This window comes from Alosa pseudoharengus, unplaced genomic scaffold (genome assembly GCF_046254945.1).
Source record: "Alosa pseudoharengus isolate Yale_2024_CS ecotype anadromous, Long Island Sound unplaced genomic scaffold, YU_APseudo_1.1 YU_APseudo_1.1_scf_4, whole genome shotgun sequence".
NCBI classification, from domain to species: Eukaryota; Metazoa; Chordata; class Actinopteri; order Clupeiformes; family Clupeidae; genus Alosa; species Alosa pseudoharengus.
Window position 1 is genome coordinate 29,994,163 of NW_027468774.1, and position 20,840 is coordinate 30,015,002.

General features: G+C 40.9%; 1 long non-coding RNA gene and 1 pseudogene across 1 annotated transcript; both read left to right on the forward strand.

The window, feature by feature from the left end:
* The first annotated feature begins 7,000 nt into the window (after positions 1 to 7,000).
* LOC143102899 (perforin-1-like) lies at positions 7,001 to 15,851 on the forward strand (annotated as a pseudogene).
* Positions 15,852 to 17,580: 1,729 nt separating this feature from the next.
* On the forward strand, positions 17,581 to 19,303 carry LOC143103153 (uncharacterized). Its single transcript, XR_012982735.1, has 3 exons — positions 17,581 to 17,695; positions 17,992 to 18,063; positions 19,080 to 19,303. It is a non-coding gene; the product is annotated as an uncharacterized LOC143103153 (long non-coding RNA).
* Positions 19,304 to 20,840: the final 1,537 nt, after the last annotated feature.

The window sequence follows — 20,840 nt, forward strand, 5'->3', positions numbered from 1 at the left end:
CCAAGGTATGCTCATGCGTTTTGTAAAATGCCCTATGGAAACTCCCCATAGGACTTTTGGTTATCCAAAATGCATACTGAAAATCAAATGCTTACTGCATAAACCCCTTTGTGTAGAAGCATAATTCGTAAGGGTTCATCTCAAATGAAAGGTAACACATAGAAGTTTTATGCTTGTATTTGGATTATAGGGGTTCTGATATGGAATGACTACACTAAATATGGAATAATTACTACAAAAAAATATAAATCTTTATAATTTTTATTTCAATTCAATTGGTGGACATCTGCATAACTAATATTGGATCAAATGACATGAATATCCAAATTCTATGGATTCTTCTGAATATTTCAAGACCCAATATGCTATATCTAACATTTTGCTAAGCTATTTCTGTGTAGTTTTCCCTATTTGCTTTGGCTTGTTGTCTTGCTGGAAAGGGAATCTTCTCCCAAGTCATAGTTCTCTTGCAGACTGAATTGGATTTTGCACCAGGATTTCCTTATATTTTGCTTAATTCATTTTACTTTTACCATTAAAAGCCTAGGGCCTGCTGTCAAAAAGTATCCCCACAGCATGATCACCACCATGCTTCAAAATAGTGATGGTGCGTTTGTGGTGATATGCAGTGTTTGGTGTTCGCCAAACATAACATCTAGTCTGATGGCCAAAAAGCTCAATTATGTTCTACAAACATTAATTTTGTAGACATTTGCTTTCATTAATTTGACATTAAAAAGGGGATTTTTGTAGATGATTGTAAAAAAAGGCCAAATTAAATTGATCAAGATTCCATTTATGAAAGCAGAAGGGGAAATATCCAAGGGGGTGAATACTTTTTATAGGCACCGTATCAGAAATTCATGCTAAAGGGTATTGCGCTGTTGAACCCAAGCCTCGAACTGATCTGCTGAAATTCAGTTTTTTTCACACACTGCACCTGTACCCTGGAAAATCCAGAGTTCTTGCAAGAGCACAATCTTTCTAGATTACCAGGGTCTGGAATATCCAGGCTAGCACCTGTGCTAAGCGTCAGGGAGGATGGATGGTAGAAAGATGCCATGAGGGACTGAAAAGGCCAGGTAAAAAAGAAGAAAAGTATTGGAGGGAAATGCTGCCAAATGTGCCATGCTTCCAATTTTTTTTGAAGAGGACATAAGTGGCAACTGGTAAAGAGAGATAGCCATGATTATAACGGCGTAGCTAATAACCTACTGGACGTTAGCGTTGTCAACCTATTCGCAAGTAACATATTAAATTAATTAAAATATTACCATTTTAGTATCATCCAATATGGCTATTCATAGACTTTGTAAATATTATGCAAATATTGATAACAAAACTCAAGCTTGATCTGTGTATGCAGTAGTAGCCAGTCCCTCGCTGAAAATGATGAGCCCGAAATTAACTATGACTATAGGGACAAGTAGAAAGGATAATAGAGTTAACCATATGAATTAAAGTTATTTTATGGAAGAAAGAACAGTAGGCTATGACAGCAGTAGGCTACATGATCACCCTATATGGCTTGTTTGCTCAGAAGTGGGTGTAGTAAAGGAGCAAATCACCAAACAACAACATGATAGCTGACCCATGCAGAAAAAAACATGTAAACAATACAGTAGTTCAATATGCCTCTTATAGTCTGAGCGAATTAGGGTTGAAGGTGGAAGTAAATACAGCAAAAGGATATGTGGTATCAATCGAACCGTAATTTCATGAAGATTAAGAATGTCAGGTGCCTACAGTGCAGATTTGTACCAGAAAAAAGATATACAGCTTTGAATGGACCATGGTATAATGATTATATATAATATATATAGATATTCATTATATAATTATATAATCACATATAGATATTAGCTGATATCTCCCATACTGGTAAAAGGATCTTTACCAAACTTGGTGTACTTACTCACCATAAGTTCTTGATGAAATTAGTCATTTGTAGTCAAGGTCACGTGAGGTCATAGTTGACTGGCAATGTTTGTTTTATACCTCTCAAGCAGATTGAAGGATCCTCATTAAACCCAACACAGTTAATTAAGCCTAGATTAACTAATAAGGCATTAAAGATCATGGGGTCACAGGTAGAGGTTAAAGGTCATGAGGCTATAGCTGACTGAGACATAGAATCAACTATCTGAATTGACATTAAAAAAAATTAAGACATTTATTAAAGCAAAATAAACTTTATTTTCTGTATAAAAACAGTTGTTTCAACCTCCACATCTTATTTTAGTATTGTAGTAGTAGCCTCTCTGAAACCAGGGAAAATCTAAATAATTTGCTGTTTTAAAAATGCAAACATCTGTGTGAATACCTGTTTTATATAACTGTTTCAGTTCAGAGTTTTAGATTAAATCCAAACCATTTCTGTCAAACATCTGATAAACATTGTCATCTACAGCTATTTCCTTCAACTTAAATTATAACGCCAGACAATTGATGTACTTTTGTGCCTGTTCGCTACAGATATATTTTGCATAATACGTCAACTGGGCTAAAAGGCATGTTAGGTTACCTTTCCTTCTCTCACTGCATTCTCAGAATCTCATCCTGTTCCTCCTATATAAGATGAATTCGGTGGATAGAAGAACTAATTTCTTCAATCTTTGCATCTTGGCTGGCTAGTCTAACTTTCCGCTTTTTCTGCGCGCTCTTGGATTTGATAGAAGCGACTACTAGCGAGTCACAACGTGAAACTGCTAACGTTAATGGGAGTTGTAGTTTTTATGCTGCATTCGCGACGTGATTCTATGGTTTGCACAGTAATGTTTCTCGATATTGCGTTGTATTTTGTAGACAAACATTGACATGGTAGAAGTTTTTTTGCACTCGCACGCCATCATTTTTACTCGCATGTGCGAGTGAAATGGGCGCACTCTAGAGCCCTGTGATGGGAAGATGGTTTTCACCAATGTAAGCGACCCTGCTTGGTACTGATTGGTGAAGGGTGTTGAGGGAGAGGGGGTGTTATCAAGCTAGTGAGGACTGGACAGGACAGGGATGAGGAGGCCACTGTGCCTTATGAGTTAGGGCCTGTCCAGCTAGGAAGAGAATAAGATAAGAAGGCCTTATTTCACCAAACTGGAAGGAACCAGAAAAACTTAGGGTTACACTATTTTACATATGTTACCTATGCATTACATAGGTTTGCATATAGTTTTATGCATGATGGGAAGATTGTTTCCACCAATGTAAGCGACCCTGCTTGGTACTGATTGGTGAAGGGTGTTGATGGAGATGGCGTGAGAGGGTGGCACTTCTCAAGGGCTGAGGAGTATAAAATATAGTGTACAGTATAGCCATCCGTAGGGGAGATCTTGTCGGGGGCCCTAGCTGATGACATCTCCTCCCTATTGCTTTGATGGTTGGTCTGGACTTTGGTTGGGCTGTACTATCATTGCAATACGGTGAATAAAGATCAACAGTCTTTGGAAAATCTTCTATCTACATTGTCTCCTTTGGACGCCTTGTTCCAGAGTGCTAAATTACTAAATAGTCAAGTGGTAATTGTTAATTGGACAGTGGATTTGGAAGTGGACATTTTCTAGCCTGGAAAATCCAGACCCTGGTAATCTAGAAAGATTAAGGGTCTGGCCACGAACAATGTAATGGCCCAACTCGAGGGGGGCACCAAGCATGCATTTGAAAATCTCACTGCACGCAATTGGATAACACTAGACCAATGTTTACTCCACTCACATCCATCTGGGATCGAACCAAAGAGAGTGATTTCTGCACCAGATTTTATGGTAGAGCCAATCAGGACGCAGGGCGGGAGTTTCATAGATGTGACGTAGCGTAGAAGCGACTGTGAGACTGTTCTCAGCGTCACAGGGTGGCTTCAATGTGAGTGGTTGAAGTAGCATGTTAATAGAGGACGGACAAGTGGCTTATCCAATCATATGCAAGGATTTTTGATAAGGCCCAGCCTTCTGAAACACCACTCCAATGGATCGATCCCAGATGGATTAGTGGAGCTAGGCGGAACGAAATTCATCTGGCGAGAGTCAGGTTAGTCTCATCATCCATTGCAGTGAAATGGAAAATAATGAATCAAGACAGTACTGAGCACAACTAAATACTGATATTCATCCCAGGGGAAAATATTGCTTCTTACAACAGTCTCATCTTTCAGAAACAAAATTTAGAAAATGAACTGCTATCATACTTTGTCCCTTAATGTGCTTTGTAAGAAATTATAAGGTGGCTTGTAACAAATTTGTATTTAATTATATTATTGATATCTACCGTCAAAATCTTCCAAAATATTTAGATATTCTTTTTTTCCCACCCCTAACTTCAACTGAACAGATAACAACGGACATGCCACATTACTAACATCAAACATCAAAAAGACAATGCTAGTCTTCAGGGTCACAGAAATTGCCAGGAGAAAGTGGACAACACATTGTCCAGGAAGGGAAAAATAGCAAGAGCCACAGTTAACAGTCATACTAACTTATGGAAAGTCACAACAACAGAGAAAGCTATAATTTACAGCTGGAAGTAGCACTGCTTGTACTGTGGAAAGGATTGCATGGGCAATATTGAGAGAGATATTTGTCAGGTCATGACTGCTAGTGGAAGTATTTCACTTATGTAACTGCTAAGCACATTTGCCTACAGTAATTGCAATCAGATACTTGATTCTTATAAGGAGGGGTATTAAACTCATTGAGCTCTAGATAGGGACTCCCCATGTCAAAAACAACCAATTCTATGTTGTGCAACATAAAAAAAAGTTCACTATATTTACAGTAATTGAATTGAACATGGCATGTTGATTAGCATGTCTCCACCATCTATAACCTTGTATGTCAGGGGATGAAACTGACCTTAACCTTTGACCCCATGGCCCTGAGTCCCTAAGTTCATCTAACTTGTATAGACAATAAATGTGCTAGAGTTAATGAAGATCCATCAGTCTGCTTTGGAGATATGAACCAAATACTGCATGTGTGACCCCTTGTAACCTTGACCTTTGACCTCAAGACCTAAATTGTCTTGCCAGGTCTTTGACAACTTGTAGTGGGTAAGTAGACCAAGTTTGATGAATATCTTTCAATTGGCTTAAGAGATATCAGCTAATATCAAGATGTACTAACATACGTTTTTGGCCCAAAAATCATTGTGCCATGCTCCATTCAAAGCCCTATATATTTTTTTCATTACAAATCTGCGCTGTAGGCACCACAAATTCTTAATCTACAGAAAATTACGATTCAAATGATACCAAATATGCTTTTGCTGTATTTACTTCCACCTTTGACCCTTTTCTAGGCTAATTCGCTCAGACTATTAGTGGAATTGTGGGATACATTTCAAATGCCTTATTTCTGCCTTCCTGTTTTTGTTAACTTATCAACCTATCCTTGTGGAATAGTGGAATATTAGCCTATAATAAAAACTACAGGATAGTAAGAGCTGAAATGTTGCCTTATTATGACCGCCGCGCAGCGAAGCGGCGGTCATATAGGTTTAGTCAGATTTTTTTTCTTTATTTTTTTTTTTTTCTTTTTTCTTTTTCGCATGCCCAAATTTCCGTCAATGATTCCCGGGACACTGAAAGACCAGGGTACACGAAACTTGGTGGGCATGTAACCCCACATGGATAGCATGGAACCATCGTTTTTCGTTTTGATCTGTAGCCCCCCGCTGGACTGGACACCCCGAAAGGAGGGTAGGGCAGACACAGTTCTCTGTGAATATATAATATATGTTTGCCTCCAGGGGTCATGTTAACCCATTTCATGTGCACACATGTGCACAAACAGATACACACACACACACACATACATTCACAGTAATCATACGTATGACACATACTCACACAGTAGACATGTACGCTTGCATGCACAGGCACATACGCAGGCACACACACAAGCACGCACACACACACACACACACACACACACACATAACATAAACATGTACATGCACACATGCACACAATTCAAGAATTTCTCAGAATTATGAAAAGGCAAGATGGAGGTGGAGTTGTATAAAATGAATTTTACATGTGAAATCTATGAACTAATCATGTTTTGGTACTTGTTGTCTAGCAGATATCAGTGAGAATTGAGTGTGGATAATGCAATTTAGTGAGACAGTTAGAATCATATAGGCCTTTCAGCGTGATTTATTTTTGTGGAAAAAATGTGCTGGACTGGGTGGCGGTCATATTTTGTACCGCTCTGCGGTACATCTAGTTTATCCAATTTCCACCACCACTAAAAAAGTGGGCCGGTCTTGGGCCTGAAACTCCCGGGCTGAAAAGTGGCCCCACTCCGGCCCTGCAATGAATGCACAGATGTATAGATCATAACCAGAGCAAGAACTGAAACGCGACAGAGCAAAGTAATGATTACATTAATTTAATTAGCTAATTAAGAGTGTGTGTGTTTGCACACTTGACTTGTGGTTCCATATACAGTACTTTTGACCAACTCGGATGCACCCTAAAATCATTTTATTTATTTATTCATTTTATTATTCGTTTAACGGAAATTAACCACAAAAGCAACCTGCCATAATATTAAGAGAGCTCTGAAAAGAACGTCAATATTCAGTTTCTCATGACATTCATGTTTATGTTGCTGCCAGCCACCACTATACTGGCAGAGGCCTTTCTGCTCCAACTCCATCCCACTCTCCTGTCATGCATATCTGGCACAAGAGAACGACCAACGTTTACTGACTGATTCCAGACTTCGACGCAATTGGATAACACTACGATCTGTTTAGCCTGCTTTTGGCCCGCCTATATCAGATACACCCGCGATACAAGTGGCAAAAGTAACGTGCATCATTACTCATTGCCAGAGTGTCTCGTAGAGACAATTTAAATTGTGCTCTTGCGAGAACTCTGGATTTTCCAGGGTAGCAAACCTGGCCAATAAAGCTGATTCTGATTCTGAAGTGGATGACAGACTTTATTTTTTGACGTCGGTGGATGTGTGTGTGTTCTTTAAAACCTCTCCAACTCAGGTACATGGTCTCTAGCAATCCAAAATTGAATCAAGATTTCAAACAAGCCTTGGATAAACTCCCCCAGATCTACAGCCCCAGTAATAAAGCAACTTTTGATGCTTTCATTGACACATATGGAACTCACTTCATAAAAAAGGTATGGGAACAAGACTACTAGCTAGCTTTCATCAGTGTGTTCTTTAAAGTCTACTAGCATTGCCACAGCATAGCAGTAAAATTAAATATCAATATTGTTCATGGGTTTGGCCAAGATATAACCTTGATAGATCTACCAAATATGATGGCTTTGTACAGGTGCAGGCTGGCGGGAAAGTGCAGTCTATGACGAGTATCAGGGAGTGCAAGGCTTCTCTTATGGGTCTGAACACTGATGAGGTCAGGATGTGCCTGACTGCTGAGGTTTCTGGAAAGATCAAATACAAGACAGACGTTGACCTCAGACGTTGAGTGCAGAGACAAAGTATTGTAATGGACGGAAAAGGAATCTGCAGGGAAGAAGCAGCTTCTCAAACACGTTTCATGAGAGGTGAGTCAGGATGTGATGGGAAACTTAACGCACTATTCACAAAAATTACATAAACATCCCCGGCACCCATAAGACATTGACATACAAACACAAATACTCAAACAATAGCCCTATTTATACCCCCAGACAAATCCATAAATTTGACACAAATGTTGTGTGTTGCCATGGAACTTTGTGCAGATATCTCAGAAAAGCTTTTCCAGAAGTAGCCTATCACTCTCGACTGAGTGTCATCTGCTACTGCTGTAGTTTTACTGTAAATTGAAGCCAGGGTTTCTGTATCATGTAACAATGTATGTTTTTGGCCAGCAAAATGGCTGGTCCCATGTAGGAAAGGGCTATGTGGGTGTTGCAGCTACATACAATTCTAAAGTCTAAAATGTGCTTCTACATGTGCTGTATCTTTCAATGTTTTTTTCAAAGGACCACAGAAATCAGTGGTGGGAGAGCCACAGGGTCTGAGCTTCTTTTCTCTTCAGATGTATAAGAAGTGGCTTTCAGATCTGCCAGACAACCCAGATGTGATCCCCTACACGTTGAAGCCCCTTCACCAGCTGGTTTCATCTACATAGGTGAGGGAGGGATTGAAGCAAGCCATCAAAGACTACATCCTCAGCAGGGGCCTGAAGAGAGCATGCTCTGACCACTGCAACATTGGGAGGAGAACCAACCCAGGGTCCTGTGAATGCCACTGTCAAAGCCACAAGGGGTTAAGCACCAACTGCTCTCCAACGCGCAGTGGACAAGTTAAGGTTATTTTGACCATCATAAAAGGCGAAGATTTGTACGGAGATGTTAGCTCAGGCACCGATGGGTATGTGAAGGTCTTTGAAAGTCTTGCCGATTGGCAAGACGCCCATGATTAATGACAACAACTTTCCTATCTGGAACTATTAGTTCAATATTGGTGACCTGCTTTTGTCCGCAGACAGCAAACTCAAAATTGAAGTGTGGGATGAGGACAACCGGTATGATGACCTCCTTGGAACGTGCTACGCTAAACTTCGTTCAAATAACCGGGGGAGAGTGGTCTGCCCTCTTACTGTGGGCGGATTTTTTACAAGGTTAAGGTGACCTGTGGTCCAAGTCTGAGTGGCCCATCTTGCACCAAATACAAGAGCTCTCCCATGGGCAGCCTGCTGGAGACACTGTATGTGTCTCCCCATGCCCTCCCATTCCCAAGCACATGCTATTCCAAATGGGAATGCAGATGGATAGGCAGGCATTCAATTACACGCTCGCGGGCCAAAATTCAGCTCAGAATGGTGGCAAAGCTGATCGGCTCTAAGTTCAATCACAAATTGGTCAGAATTCTTTCTTGAAAATGACCCAGTTTGTTTTAGCTTATCAAGGTATTTTTGAAGTATTTTAAAGATTTATTCAGTTAGATCAGTTTACTTTCTTACTAACCAGTTATATGTGTGATATCAGCAAGAAATCAGAAAGACAAAATCCACTTCTGAATTAATTACTAATAAAGCATTTGAAAGCAAGCAATAAACTGAAGTCCTTTGTAATTTTTTTTACTTTTTCTGTGGAATAAACTCGTGACCTGAACACATACAACTGATTACAGACCCTGGCTTGACATTACCAAGCTAAAACTTTTTTCATTTAATGTGACATATCTATTTTTTTGTATTAATAGCACAAGCCATATGGAGTCATATACGCTCCATTTCTTTGGGTTACCTACCAGCCACTTCCATATGTGGTCTTAAATCACATACAGGTCTGATTTTATTTGCGATGTGACCAGTCTGAACGGTCATATTGGAATTCATGTGACTTGCAAGCCGGCTTCAGCCAGGTTTAAAGCGTATAAAAACAAATAGTCGAAATGTACCGCAGAAGATTGTGCAGCACTTTCAAAGACAACTTGAGCCTTAAAGCCAAGTTTAAATGAGCTACAGACTGAAATCAATGAAGCGGTCTGAGTTTCCTAGGTTCCAATTTAGCTTGACTCAATTCCCTCAAACTCCCTCAAGCAAACTCCCTCATCTCAAACAATACTTGAAAAGAGTCCACTTCTTATGTTTAACTGTTTACTTAAAACTCTTAAAGCAACATCAAAAAATCACAACATTTTAAATCATGAAATTATAAATCATATTTATCATATTAATGAACTTGTACCCTTTTAGATGTAAAATTATTTTAGACTTCATTTAGGCTCCTACGCGGTCAACAAAATGTGCACAGAAATGAACCTGCTGATTTATAGACCCTTTCAACAATAAAAACAAAAACAATGCTTGAACGTTCTATTTGGGCCCCAATCTACTTCCTCTGCTTTAAAGGTGCGATTTGTAGGATTGTTAACGAACGTTCTGTAGGCCAAAATCAAAACACTGGTGAACGTTCTCAAGACTATCAGACGCGAGCCTCTTCTGGGTTGCCAGATGTAATGAAGACTTAGCTAACGTTAGTTGACCTGCAGCTGCTTTAACGTTTCTCCAACCATGACCCAGCTACACATTACGGAAACAGTGAAAACAAAAAATACCTCTCTAACCAACGTAACATATTTAGCTGAAGTTAGCGATGCAGATGAAGTTTAGCATAGGCTACCTGTTGTGGAGAAATATGGCCAGCTCTGCGTCAGACTTGATATTCTTCGTTTGACGAAGACGTCACCATCTCAGGAAGCTCCTCCGATGTCCACCTAATTTGTTTCTTGTTTTAATTTTGGAAATTTGCCTGCCTCTTGTAGGCGTTCATGACTACAACTGACAGCTGTTGACAGTTGGCCTTTGCTAATTTGGCAACCCAAATAGGAGGACGCGCTAGCCTATTATTAATACGCTATTCTAGAATTAATCGTTCAAAACATAAACGAAAATTCCAAGAGATTCCGCCCCGTAACTGATTTTTTTTCATGGGTTTTACGGGGTTTCAAGAGCCCACATCAACCTGGCCCATAATCACTCATTTGTGATTTGCACCCCCCCCCCGGTAAAAAATGAAAATGCAATATTATTCTGCTTTAATCGCCCCTATCTTCAGTTAAGATGTTCAGAACTGCACCACATTTTATGTGTATGATTGACCTGGCATTCTCTGGGGGTATGCCAAGTTTCGTAGAATTTCATCCATGGGGGGGTCTAAAAAAAATTAGGTTATGTGTACATTTAGTGACTGTACACTCATTGGCCTGTAGATGGCGGTGCACACATATACACATGCACACACACACAGGCACCCACATACTATCGGTATTAGAACGGCCGATACATAATTACAAATTCAGTAGGATTAAAAGAAAGCCATAATAAATATTCATCACCAGCATCATGGCTGCATTTCCAGTATTGGCGATAAGTAGTCGTTTGTCCACTAGATGGCGCATCGTTGCAGTGAGACGTAATTTTGTTGGAAGTTAAAAGTGGGTTGAAAAAAACAATGGATGCTTTCTACAAGGACTGTAATTTACCGCAGAGAACGTCTAATACGGATAGAACGATGTTCACATGAAATCCCATTTCTTCTTGAAGCCGACATAAATCTGAGGATGTTTATCGGACATGCTTGGTTTTTACTGCAGGTACGTTAATCTTATAATATCAATAAGGACCTAGGTAATGTTACCGTTAGCGTTGGTTGAGTGATGGAGGCCAATTTGATTGATTGCATTTGTAGAAAACTAGAAATGCTGATATACCAAGCAAATTGATAGCAGCACTGTAATTGTATCTTTCGACTGTCATTTGTTGCACGTGCTACAAAAATCATTCTGTGCAATGGAAGATTTACCAACGTTGCTGATACAGTTTTGCCTATACATGCGTGAGACTAAGACGCCTGTTTATTTCGTTTTAAGTGCGTGCAGGGTGTGTGAGAGGGGAATCGATGTGCTTTGATTCCAGCTTGGTAGTTGTAGTCTGTGAAATTAAAAAGCACGTGTGTGTGAAGTATCCAAACAATGACACCTTCATTTCATTATGGTTGCTTTAGCAACACACCTTAAGCTACTGTGTAGTGGGTCCCATTTAGAAGTGGCTACTTCATTCGCGCTTTCCTTAACTTTTCGCCACAATATGGCAGTCCGCTTGATACTGTAAGGCGTAAGGCGTAATCTTTCCAAAGGAGATTTTATTTGTGTCGCCAGCATAGCCTATTGACAATTTATGTTGTAAATAGGCCTACCTTATAAGCCTACCTGTAGCTTAGGGAAGCTAACAGCTTTCTATTAGGATCTAGTTTGTTAGTTACAGTTTTGTCATAACTCCCTGATGCATTTTTGCATTTAGAATAGCCAGAGCGTGGATATCTCAATCGGAAAATTAAACAATATCGGGTGCCATGGACTAGGCTGGGGTGAACCCAGCCTGATCTGCCCGCTATTTATTTTTTTATTTCTTAAAAGATTGAGCTTGGTCTGGTGAAAGCCAGACTAGCCATGGACCTCAGTTACACAATGCAAGGGAACATGAATCAGCCTATATTTGCACGAACAATAACGGACAACAGTTCTTCAACTTTGGCCCGTTAAAATGTGTATGAACAGTCTAGCGACGCATTTCATCAAGGCCCATTTGGACATGTCAGTTATTTGCACCACTGGTTACATGTAAAACAGCATTTCGTTTCAGACTACTGTTACTTAATTTGTGCATTAACAATAACGTTTCAGGCTACTGTTACTTAATTTGTGCATTGACAATGAAGTATTACATGAACTAAAGATGACTAAAATCTTATGTAGAAGAAGAAACATTCACAAAAAATCCATCCATCCAAAAATTACCTTTGTTTTTGAAAGCTGTTGAAAACGGCATGGAACTGACAGAGATGTTTTTGTTCATAAACAAACCAACAAACAAACAAACAAATAAATACATAAATAACATTATGCTGATACCTTTTGCTTTTCCCAAATACAATGTAGCCTACAGGTGTAAATGACCTTTCATCAATCAGTTGCAATGGATGAACTGTGATGAACTGCCCTACTTGTGATTGTTTAGAGATTTTAAAGGTTTTATAACAATGCTACATCTTCTTTGGCTATTCCACAATCTATTCAACTTTTCAGCACCAGTAGGCTACTTTCTGTGCAGCCGCACACACACACTCAGGCATGCCAAACAAGCATACACAAAAGTTTCAAGAGTGGGGGATGGAGTAAAATATGGAGACAAATTGAAGTGTGATTTATTTTCGCAGAACGGCTGTACAGGACTGAGCGGCGGTCATATTTTGTACCGCTATGCGGTACATCTAGTTTCAAAAATATTTCCCAACCAGCAGTGCTCAGTATGACTGGATTATGGATCCATTTAATGCAGCATGTTGGTATTTCATTGAATCTATTGTACAATGCTGTAAAATGGCCTATACTTCCTAATATGTTGCTGGAAAACAGAAATAGCCTATGTGTGTTATGTATTTATTTATTATTATATCTGCAGCACCAGCTGATTTTAACTCTGTTGAAGATATATTTAGAACTTGTCATTATTTCAATAAATTTGACAATTTTAAGCTTGACTTACCACTTTCTTAGAGCGATGAGGGACAGGTGGGGTTCGAGAATGCCCCCTTGATCAAAGTGGGGAATGAAAGAAAAAGTTTGAGAACCACTGATCTAGTTTGTTAACTACCACAGTCACGAGTTGGGTCGCGATAGTCTGTCATTTTTAAAAAGTGGGTCCCCAGAAAAAAAGTTTGAGAAACACTGGGTTAGAGTAATGTTGTCAAATAAGGCATTACTTCAATTCATCGTGTTTCCTCACTTTCTGACAACATATAGTGATCATTTTTGGAATGGTTACAGTTTATTTTCCATTATTTCCTATATACTGGACCTTTAAGATAACATATGGAATGTTAAAAAGGAAGTCTTGTGGGGCCAACTATGATGCTGATAATGGAAGTCTCTTGAAAGGGTCTATACACTTGACATAATCTGCTCACAAATTCTCTGGCTTAGGCTACTGCACAGCAACTTAAAAATGACACACACTGTTCAGCCTCCATACTAACTTCTGCAAGGTAGCGTGCTGTGTTGCTATTGATTATTTATACATGCAGGTCAATTCCGAAGTGTCACCTGTCTACACCAGTCAGAATCTGATGTTGATCATAATAGAGATCATATCTATTTAAATTTGAGCAAAATATAAAAATTGAGCATGTGAACGTAGAAAAGACAGACACCTTGACAATATCTCATTTAGCAGCTGTCATCAGCAGACAGTTAAAAATATGCATGATGTATGAATTATGATCAACCACATCAACACTTGAGGTGGTTATAAAACTGTTCTTCCTGTCATACTGAGGTAATGAGGCCTATTTGCTGTTACAACTGCATGTAGTTTTATCAGAATGAAATATGAGAATAAACACTTCTGAAATGTCTCAAGTCCTGCAAAGTGGCAGAGGGACCACCAGGGGGCGACCATAGCCACCAGGGACTCACAGGCTGCCAAGCTCTTACGCCGTCTACAATATTGCCTATTCATGTATTTGGGTCTGTGTGGTAAGCAGCTTGCTAAAACAGGAACTACAGGATGCTCATCCACTCTGACACCTCTGCCTGTGCCCCATATGTTTTCTGCTCAGCAATTTCAGAACTGAACTCAGTTGAAATGTTACTTACCGTCCGTAGCTTACTGTAAGCTTGGCATTAAGTGGTGTTAAATGGCTGTGGAGCATACAACCGATTTGGATTTGGATATGGAAAAGGAAATCCAGGTCAGTTAATGTAAAAAAACAAACATTTTCCCACATATGTAAGTGAAAAGACATGTTGAGGTGAGTTTAACAAGTGACAATTCATGTGTCAATTCATGTAGGCCTTCCTTATTTGGTGTACTGACTATTCCCCCACTTGGGGTTAGGGTTAGGATTAGGGTTAGGGTCCTGTGTTCCCCGGTCCCATACAAAGCGAGGAACATAGGACCCGGGGAACATAGGAATGACCCCACCCCACCCCAACCCAAAAAAAGTATTGTAGCGATCTCACCCTAAGACAAGATTCACCGTTGGCCAGGACGGCCATTTATTGGAACAGGAAGGCTCAGACACAATCAGACTTATACAGATAACTACATAGGGCAACACAGGGGTAGTCTCAGCCGCACATGTAACACACAATAAGGGTTTACCACACACATCAACACGAGGATAAGCACATGAGGTACAACCAAAGAGACTAACACGCTAACAACTACACAACATGGTAAACGCAACTACAACTATTATAACCGACATTACACCTTATAGCATTCACTCGCACTGCATTCTGGGAGACACTCATTCAACGTTAGACATGAACATCCACCGACGCTACATAACCCCCTCCCGAGCCATTGTCGTCCCCGGCAATGACAGCTCAGCTCACCGCTCGCAGCTGCGTCGGTGTCAGTCCCAGTGCTTAGTCCAAGTGACCGGAAAGCCTCCGGCTGCACGATAACCCCTCCCGACTGGAAGGGCTCTCGGCTGCCTCTGTCACGTCAGTTCTCCCCCGAACAAGCACCAGAACCGGCCAGACGTGGGTCGTGGTATCGCTTGGGCCCTCGGTTTCCCGCCGTGCAGCTGCGCTACCTCAAACAGCAGCAAACAGTCCCACTGCAAGCCGAACCCCCGGATACGCTGGAACCCCTGGACGTTCGGTAGCCCCCTCTGGCTACTGTGACAGCTCGTGGCCGTTGCCAGCTGTCCACAGTGTGCCGATCTCCAGGCGGTCAGCAGTCCACGTCGAGGTCCCTCCTCGCGCTGCCCTCTTGTAGAACTTTTGTCGGCTGTCTCTCGAGCACAACGATGCTTCACTGTGGCGGGAAATGGAGACCCCGACCCTCCCAACCGGCTCGGGACACACAGGAACTCCCACACAAAACGTGAAAAACACACTGTCTATGGAAAAACATTGCGCAGACTTGTGTCGAACGTGCGCACTTCAAACTTCAACAGTCCACAAAACGATAGCTCCCAAGGCTCTACAGGTCGACGTTACCCTCTTGGTCACTAGCTGGAGCACCGCAAGCTCCCGAACTAGCAGCTATGACTCCATCACACTCTCGACCGGCAGCTGACGCTCTGGAAGTTCTTCAGTAGCTGGCGGTGTAAACCCGGCCGCTGTGGCCGTGTTCTAAGGTCGTCAGAGAGTTCGTCTCTTTATGGATGAGATCCTCGGATGACGGCAGCATCGACATCGGTGTCGAGCCGGGAACTTCTTGCCAGCCGCGGACACTTTCGCGACATCAGCCGGGGCCGCTTCCTCCAGCGCTGGCAGCTCTCGTCGCCTGCACAGGTCCCACACCGGGCCGGAAGGTCCTCCATCCCCGGCAGTGGCAAGCTCAGCGAGCTGGCTAGTCCTTAAAAGGACCATTGGAACATCTGCTGAGGTTCGCCGCCATCTTGCTGGTCTGATCTGGCGTAGATCTTCGCGCCCCAGGAGGGGCCCATCCCACTTCTGACACCAATGTAGCGATCTCACCCTCAGACAAGATTCACCTTTGGCCAGGACGGCCATTTATTGGAACAGGAAGACTCAGACACAATCAGACTTATACAGATAACTACATAGGGCAACACAGGGGTAGTCTCAGCCGCACATGTAACACACAATAAGGGTTTACCACACACATCAACACGAGGATAAGCACATGAGGTACAACCAAAGAGACTAACACGCTAACAACTACACAACATGGTAAACACAACTACAACTATTATAACCGACATTACACCTTATAGCATTCACTCGCACTGCATTCTGGGAGACACTCATTCAACGTTAGACATGAACATCCACCGACGCTACAGTATAATCATTACAATGATTCCGAAGCTGTTCAATTAGTTCAGTCAAATCAAGCTTAAAAAACTGCATAGTTCCTTTAATAGTTTAAATTAGTTTGTTGTTTGATTATACTTCGACAAATGCTTGAATTTGGCATTTTGAGCATAGTTGAATATTGGGGGAGGGTGATATGTCCCCCTCAAAGTATATTAGGCTATGATCACTGCCTTGAGAGTGAAGAATCTTGCTGGGGGGACAAGCCAGCCTGACAGGCAAAGACCAAAGAAGATAGCAAACACTAAGTTTTTCAAATAATCTTTTATGGAGGAGATGTGCCCATCTTTGGTTGGAACAAGTAAAGGTCAGAATCTCCTTTATAATAGAAATAAAGACGCATGAACTTCTGCTGTTTTTTTCTCCTTTATAACTTTTTAACTTGCATTTTGATTACCTTTTGTAGGCTATATTTAGAAGCAAGTATTGCATAGTCAAAAGTATTGTGACAAACACATACTACATCAGACATACTTACAGTACATGCTATGTATAATAATTTTTATATGAAGCAAAGGCACAAGATTATTGCACCCTCTATGGCCAACTTTTCCCTTTCCTGCCTGGAAACACTCAAAAAGAACACCACAAACCGACCAGCCACAATGAACTGAAACTAACAGCTCACTGACGTGGGTTTGAGATATGAGCATTTCCTGCCACATTCTATCGAACTTGTCTCTTTGTTTACAGGTTGTGGTCAACACCAGACTAAAATAATGCTATACATATTTCATATGCTCACAGCCAGATATAATCATGATTCTGACCTGTGTACCAGTTTGTGCTGTTTCAATATCTTGTGTGTATCAGCTCAAAGCATGTGTTGATGTGTCGATGGTAACCAATGGCGACCGCAGTCAATAGTGTAAGTCAAACTGTGTAGAAATGATAGCTTAAGCGAAGGTTCTGCTGGGATGACCAAGGGCGTCGTAGTGGGGGGACAAGTGGGAATAAATTACCCGGGCCCCAAGTGAGGGGAGGGCCCCTAAGGAGTTGAATTTTATTTTCCTTAATAATAAATAATTTCCTTAATCTTAATAAATGTTATTAACTAATATAGATGCAAATATTTCGGGTAAATGCATCAGTTGATTGATGTATTAATTGTGTCCAAGCCAACATTGTTTGAGGGCAGGCACCCTCTCCCTTGCACGAAATGGTTCAGTCCGCCTTCCCCTGCTAGGCGCATTTTTGAAGTAGGCTAACGTTCATTCTGCCAAAGCGGCAATGCACACGGTCACGGTGTGAAGATGTCTAAGTCTAAGAAAGCTAAATCCGGTTCCCAGAAAAGAAAAGAGAGGCAAGAAGGGAGAAAAAAAGAAATGAGGGAAAACAAGTGTTAACAGCCTTCTTTCCCAAGAAAGGTGAGCCCAATGTGAAAGCAATAGTCTACAAATGAAATGAACTCCTGAAGGTTACAAAACACTTCAATACCACCGCGAATCCGCGATTAGCCTATCAGTGCTAAAACAGCATTAACACAAAATTAGAAATAACATGATGTCTGATTTATAGCCTAGCACAACATTTCAATAGCCTACTAATTCGAAAATTATTATGAGCTAATAGCTTAACTTAGTAGGCTCAATGTTATATAGGTTCATGAGGCAAGGCTGTCAAATTAGTAGCAAAGCTAACTTGTGAAACGCATCACACTCAGTTTCAGAAACTGTCACAGAGGGTGATGCAGCAGCAGCAGACCTCTAACCATCTGATGTGGACTTGAGACAAGGTGAGCCTATAGTTTAAAATGAAATCACACGAAAGGCTATACTGCAATGTATATTTAGCAACACTGTCATGCTCTGTCTTTCACTGTAGTCTAGTCTAATTAGAATAGACCATTTTTTTGCCACAACCATCAGAAAAATAAAATGTTCTTATGTTTTTATGAAGCAAATGAAAAATGAAATTTGAGGAAATTTTACACAGAATATTTAAATATTAAAGCATGTTCAGTCACATCCATAAGGCTACATAAGCTGAAACTGGTTAAAAACTACCTGAGATCAACAATGAGTCAGGATAGATTGAACAGCCTTGCCCTTCTCTCCATTGAAAGTCAGTTGGCAAGAAAACTGGACTTTAAGGACCTCATCAAGGATTTTGCCACCAAAAAGACCCCTCAGTGGGCACTAACTGGAGTGTAAATTTCAGTGTTTAGCACTTTGTGGAAGTCTGTTTTTTTAATGAAGCATTTTGTTAATGTGCCATTTTTCTTTAATATGCTCCTTGATAGATAGCTGTTCTCTTTAGCCAAAAGTGTTCAATTTGTATAGATAGCTGTTCTCTCAGTCAAAAGTGTTCAATTTGTATAGATAGCTGTTCTCTCAGCCAAAAGCGTTTTCATTCATTTCATGTTCTAGCTTTTAAACACAGAAATTCAGTGAAGTCTTGGGTAATAAGATTATTTTCTGTTATACAGTATATAAGAGTTGTTAGATTAATTCAATGTGTGATTAGATAGTAGTTAGTTGTGAACCTCATGCTTCATGCTTACAGCCGGTGGTTGGTTGGTTGGGGGGGGGGGGGGGGGCATGGCCACCACTTGTGCATAGGGCCCAGAATTTGCTGCTACGCCCCTGGGGATGACTCATAGCTTTTCTTACTCCACCCATGGAATCTTTGCTTGCATTTTTGGGAAAACCCTGCATTCTACGACATTCACTCATTCAATCCGTGCTATAGGTAGCCTATTCAGCAGGCATTTTAAAACTGTTACATCTAACACTTCTTTCTGCTACTCAGTACGCCAACTTTGACGTTCCCTCCACCACCCCTCCAGCCACCACTGCCAGCAGTCCACGTCCATCGGACGCGGTACGCCAACTGCGTCATCTCCCCTTCAGCCACCACCACCACTTGGTCCCCGTCTCGATGTAGGGGGGGGTTCCCCGCCCCTGCCTTCTTCCATCAGCAGGAATTGAGATCCGCTCATCTCTGGACGGATCAGAGACCGGGTCTATGGCAAAGACTGTTACCTACAGAACACTTTATTATGCTTGTATCCAAGCTATTCCTTCTCATATTAAATTGTTAATTGATTCTATTCTGTCTACAGAGTCTTTCTGGTAGAACTGTTTTGTCTGTGAGCATGGTGAAGTTAGTTTCACTTTGCCTGTGAGTTTAAAATATTCCAAAAATAATTCCATGGAAATGCATGGATTCCAGTTGCTGCTACTGGAAGAAACTGGAATCCATGCATTTCCACAGAATTCATCCTGTCATACCTGTTCATTCTTACTCGTCGCTCGACTTATCGTGACTAAATTCAAGATGGCTGCAAACGCTAAAGTTCGTGAAGATACTGTCTGTATAAATCGTCTTGTAAGTAAACTACCAGTGCTTTTTGAAAGTTCTCAATGTCTCGTTTTAAATGTCAGGGCCCTCGGAAGTCTACCAATGAAGTGTGGAGATACGTTGAGCCTCATAAATGGTGTAAAACAGTGATTTATTTGCATGGCTAGGCCGATGCCGAGGCACCCCCGTTGAAAAAGCTGTTGGTAGCATCGGCTAACCAGAGGTGGGCAGTAACGAAGTACATTTACTTAAGTACTGTACTTAAGTACAGATTTTGAGTATTTGTACTTCACTTGAGTTAATTTTTTTTTAAATACTTTCACTTTCACTTCACTACATCTGAATGACAAAAATCGTACTTTTAACTTCACTACATTTCTGTTAAGGCTCTCGTTACTTTTAACTTTCAATAAACTAGGTCTAGCCTATATCGAAACTCTGTCCCCCCCTCCCCTCTCTTCTAAAATGTGATGGTTTGTTCGCAAGTGACAGCCTATCACTAATCAGGGTTGCGTCACATCTGTGCGCTAGGCTATAAAACTAAGTTCAACGTCTAACCGTTCTCTATTCCTAAATCGACAGCAAGATGGAGGTAGACGGAGACGGAGATGAAGGCGGATGCCCTGTCGAGTACTCGCACCCATGGCCATATCTCGCAAAATGTGATGAACGATTCCTATCGTTTTAAATGCGTGCTTTATTTGCCAAAAGTAAACCACATCACTGCATACAAAAATTACAATAAAATAAACATTTTCTTTCTGTCAGTTGGGTTTCTTCATTCTTTAACATTCTATAATCCCTTATTCTGCAGTTTATACAAGCTAGTCTGGGGCATGCATTTAAGTGTTAAACCTTACACATGTAATTTCAAATTGTACTTTAATACTTAAGTATTTTTAAAATCAAGTACTTCAGTACTTTCACTTAAGTACAATTTTGAATATGCAACTTTTACTTGTATCGGAGTAACATTTGACCAGTAGTATCTGTACTTTGACTTAAGTACTGAAATTGAGTACTTCGCCCACCTCTGCGGCTAACTAGCGCCAGATTTTGCATGGGACAAGCCGAGATGGGCTATGAGACATACGTTCACACTCTGTATCATGTTTCAACACACTTTAGGTCAATATCACACCGGAATTCTCCTTTAACTTCCAACAAAGTTACGTCTTGACAGAGCCGTCTGCGTCTCGCTGCAACGAT